The sequence below is a fragment of the Dipodomys merriami genome, unplaced genomic scaffold (genome assembly GCF_024711535.1).
Source record: "Dipodomys merriami isolate MVZ:Mamm:240054 unplaced genomic scaffold, mDipMer1.0.p SCAF_29, whole genome shotgun sequence".
NCBI lineage: Eukaryota > Metazoa > Chordata > Mammalia > Rodentia > Heteromyidae > Dipodomys > Dipodomys merriami.
In genome coordinates, this window is record NW_027204381.1 from 5,146,424 (window position 1) to 5,151,256 (window position 4,833).

The 4,833-nt window shown below is 42.0% G+C and overlaps 1 long non-coding RNA gene across 1 annotated transcript; it reads left to right on the forward strand.

The window, feature by feature from the left end:
- Positions 1–608: 608 nt before the first annotated feature.
- Positions 609–3,302, forward strand: LOC138838854 (uncharacterized). Its single transcript, XR_011375765.1, has 3 exons — positions 609–755; positions 1,403–1,531; positions 2,749–3,302. It is a non-coding gene; the product is annotated as an uncharacterized lncRNA (long non-coding RNA).
- The last annotated feature ends 1,531 nt before the right edge of the window (positions 3,303–4,833 follow it).

A 4,833-nucleotide genomic window follows, 5' to 3' on the forward strand; every position in this document is an offset into this window, starting at 1 on the left:
CATCCAGACGTAGGGAAGTGTTACAAAATAATCTGCATTTCTCCTATAGCAAAGAGGCACAAGTGGCCAATGATTCTATGGGTTTCAAGGTCTATCCTATATCCCAGTTGATATACGCTCCACTCCAGCTTGGGTTAAAGTGATTTCTGAATCTCATTGAAAATAGTCTTCTCCTTTTTGAACTTGACCATCCTAATGATTCAGCACCTCCATAGGACAGCAAGAAAGCACCTCATGGATGTCCTGCTATTGATGCTTAAACCTCACATGACCTTCTATGTTGTTTCCTTGTGATCACTTGGTTGTGTGGTTGAGGAGAGAATTGATTTGCATTTCCCCTCTGGAGCCCATAGGCTTCATGGACCAGTGCAGTACCTACTTAGCATTCTGTATATCAGGTTTTTTGATAGTGAGATAACCTTTTCTGTTCTCTATATCTGGAGCTCCCTAGAACAAGGCAAGCTGAGGGATGAATGCAATAAGAAATGGGCCCTGGGAGAGGGATCTGGAGTATTGCCAGTGGAGCAAGGGTTGAGACTGAGATCTCTATCTGGGTTCTCATACCTCCTGACAGATGTCATGATCTGAGTGTGAGTATAAAAAGACTGGGGCAGGTTACGGCAGTGGTTGTGTAGCTCCACCATCGTCTATCTCAAGAGTTCTTGTTCTCTGACACAACCTGCTTTCAGGAGTGAGCTGAGGTGAAATGAAGACCCTACTGAAGCCCACTGTCTTTGTGCTCTACATGCAACTTGGTAAATGCCTTGGTGGTGGTGGACTGTTGAGAAGCTATGAGCGCTGCCTTATCCTATTGCATTGCTCCCCTCCCCCTTCCTTGGGTCTGTGACCTCCACCTGGGTGTCTGAGGAATGGAATCCAGCTGTGTACATGGAAAGACTCCATCCCTGCCTTCCTGACTTTCCATTTGGTTCCCTTCCTCAATGCTTCCCTTACCTCCTCTGGGATCTGGCCTGCTTTTTATACTCCTTGAAGCATAGCTTCCCTGAAGAATGAGGAGTTAGGGAATCTCAATCAGCCTGATTGTCCTCTGGATCATACTCCAAGATCTGATAACCCAACACATGTTCTGTCCTCTCCATTCAGTATGTAATGTCTGGGGTGAGATAGGAAGTGAATTCTGAATAACATGGGGGTGCAGAATGGCCCATGTCCTTGCCTTTCCCATCATTTCTTCCCTTGTCTACTATTGGGAGAACATTAGGTCATCTGTCTACTTGCTCTGGCTCAGTAGGTTGCTTCAAGGCACCGCTTCTGGGAGCTTAGCCCTAACACAAAGCTCTGGTTTAGCCACACTGTGGAGGAGTTCAGATAAACTGGGCACCCTATGGGAAGTGACAGGCATGAGTGGTCTCTCCTCTCAGCATGGTTTTTCTCCTTGCAGCCTCATCTCTCCGGTGTAGACATTGTCCTGTCTTCAGAAGTTCAATCTGTCAGGAAGCATTGGCTGAATGCACGGCTAAGGACGGCGAATTATGTATGATTAATCGAACCTGGGAGTATGATGATTCAGGTTGGAAGTACATTGAGTGCTCTGGTGTTAGCTGTGGAATTTCCCACTTCTCTTTCAGGACTCAAACCTAGGCCTTCCTTTCAGATAGGAAATGAGGTGTGAGGCTGTGAGTCTTGTGTAGATATTACCTTAATTGGAGAAGTCTATGATCAAACAGCAAATTGAATGCATGCTAGAAATTCTCCACCAATGTACAGATCCTTCATGAGTCTCCTGAACTCTAATAACCTTGTTATTTATGGCTCAAAAGCTCTGAACACTTGGGTGTATATACACGGTATTTCTGACCCTCCATCCAAATGATACCTATTTAACTTGTCCAAAGGTGATCAAGCTTGTGTCAGCTTCTTCCAGGTACTGTGGAAATGTCTGTGTCTTCAGACTTCCATCTGTGCTCCCAAGTCTCACTTCCATGTCCATTCTGGTCCATCAATCACACTGCATTCTAATTATCTGTAGCTCTGTATTACCTGGCCCTTGAGAGTAGACTTGGTATTACTCCCATCTACGCTGGTGCTGACCCCAGAGCCTGGAAAGCCAGCAGATTTTCAGCAAGTTCTTTGTGCCTGTCTGCCTGAGAGGGAGGAAATGCTGGGTGTTTCAATGTCTGGAACTTATGCTCACCATCAAGTGTCTATTCTCCAAGTCTCAAGACTCCTGGGAGAAGGAACTTGGCTCAATATGACTTAGAAGTATGTGTCAGGATTATGCGTTAGGGGTATTCTTTCACTTAATATATTTTTGATTAATCTATATTGGAGTTCAAATATTGGCTATACAAATAACATATTGCCAGATGCCGGGGCTCACACCTTTAATCCTGGCTACTCAGGAGGCTGGGATCTGAGGATTGTGGTTAAAGCTAGCCTGGGCAGAAAAGTCTGGTCTCTTATCTCTAAATAACCACCAGAAAACCAGGAGTGGTGCTGTGGTGCAATTGCTACAGCGTTTGCCTGGAGCTGAAGAGCTCAGAGCCAGGTTAAAGCCCAGAGTTCAAGCCCAGGACCGGAAAAACAACAACAACAACAACAACAAAATCTTGTGGCAGGAGCTGGTAGTTAATGCCTGTAATCCTAGCTGCTCAGGAATCTGAATCTGAGGATTGCAGTTTAAAGTCCATCTAGGAAAGTTTGTGAAACTTTCATCTCCATTTAAGTACACACATATGCGTGAACACATACACACAAATATCTTATTTCTGCTTTTGTTTTCCACAGATGTAAATACTCACCGTGGAGAGGCTACATGCATGAGAGATTGCCAAGATGCCGAGCTCTTTGTTGGCCCTGATATAGTACATACGTACTGCTGTGATAGCGACTTTTGCAATGACATCCATATACCAGTGATGCTGTCTTAGATTGAGTGCGCTTCAGACGTCCTGTGTGAGATGAGCGCGAGTCAGATACCAGGGCTTCCAGCACAGTTGAGTCCAACAGCTGATGTCTAGCTAAAGGCCTCATGTAGAACGTCCATAGGATATTAGGATCGCAATTGTACTTATTAATAGATCAAATGATCAAAATTGGTAAGACTCATCTTTCCCAAAGGTAGACTTTCTCACCATGGAATGAGATTCTTTTCCATCAGAGACCTGGAATGCTACAGCTGTTTAATTACCATGAATGAAAATCAGCCATCTGGAAGATTTGCTTATCATGAATGAAAGTAGGACTGAGCAATCACAGATAGAAATTTGGTGTTTCAAGCTTCATCCAACAATTGTTTATGATAACATTGCTGATAGACAATAAAGTCACTAGATGCTTAATCTGGTTTGTGAAGACTGTTCTTTTTCTGAGCTTGATCAAAAGAAATTCTGCCAAGTTACTCTTTGTATTACAAACTGGACACTTTATTTGTCAGCAGCAATTTCCTTTCCTATTCTCATCTAGACTCCTAAGCAAGTACATTTTCTCTTTGTTTTTCCTTTTTCCCTGTTGTTTTTTGTTGGTTGTAGAACTTGAACTAAGTGCCTTAACCCTGTCCCTAAGCTCTTTTGCTCAAAGCTAGCATTGTACTTCTTTGAGCCACAGGGCCATTTCCCGTTTCCTGGTGGTTAATTGGAGATAAGGGTTTCATGGACTTTCCTACTCTTACTGGCTTCAAACAGTGATTCTAAGATCTCAGCTTCCTGAATAGCTAGGATTGTAGGCATGAGCTTGTAGTGTTCTTTTGTAGAAGATGGAAAATACATTTAAGTAGTTTTACAAAGGGAAGAGAAACCACTTGTTAGTTCATAAATCCATCTTGCTCAAAGTCACCTCTTCCCTTGTGCTCCTCAGTCTCTCCCAAACTCACCCATTCCATCAAGGTAGCTAGCTCCATTTTCACACAGTTATATTCAGTATCACAACTGTATCCTCACACCCTTCCCTTCTCCATTTACTTCTCACACATATCCTCTGATCTCCCTCCTCCCCTGGGTAGTCAAGAAGGTGAAAATATCCTCCCTGCGGAAATATGCAGTGGTGTAACTCTTTTGAATGTTTTGTCAGGGGTAACATTTTCATCTCGTTGATTCAAATGTTTTTCCCAATGTTCTAGTTGATGTAGACTGAACTTTCTCTGTATTTATATGAGATGTTCAGCTCTCATCAAGTCATCAAGTATTTAGTTCATTGAGATATGTTTTATTGATGGGTATTTGCTCAAAGTGAAAGTTTTCTTATGAGTTTGATATTGTAAGAATTCTATGCAAAAGGAAAACAAGAATACGATTAAACGTCTCTGTGAAACCTGTTTTTCCCCAGACAATAGCTAGCTGTATTAATTCTGAAAACTCATATTTGTACCAATGACATTTTTTCAATCTAAAAGTCTCAGAATAAATAAAAATTTCTCAAAAGACTTAAATGAAGTAAAGCATATAATTTAATAAGTAACTACAATTATTAGATTACTAATTTTGCCAATTATTCTTATAACTGTTCATCAGGAAAGTTTGTTCTCTATGTGTTCATTTTGGTTCTGGTCTCGTTTCCTTCACTGTGTAGATTTTCAGTTATTTTCTTTTTTCTGGTACACCAGAGTTTGAACTGAAGGTGTGACTTGCTTGGCAACAGTCTCTCCCTTGAACCATGCCTTCAGCCCAGCTTTTTATAATAATTTAGCGATGGAGATTCTTGGACTCTTCTGTCTAGGCTGGCTTTGAGCCTCTAATCCTCCACATCTCTGCCTCCTGAGTAGCTAGCTTCACAGATGTAAGCTCCTGGCTGAGTTTTAGTTGTTTCCTACTATCAGCTTTGTAGAATTTAATAGCATCTTAATGTGTAACAGTCTAGATGAAATGCATTCAACTT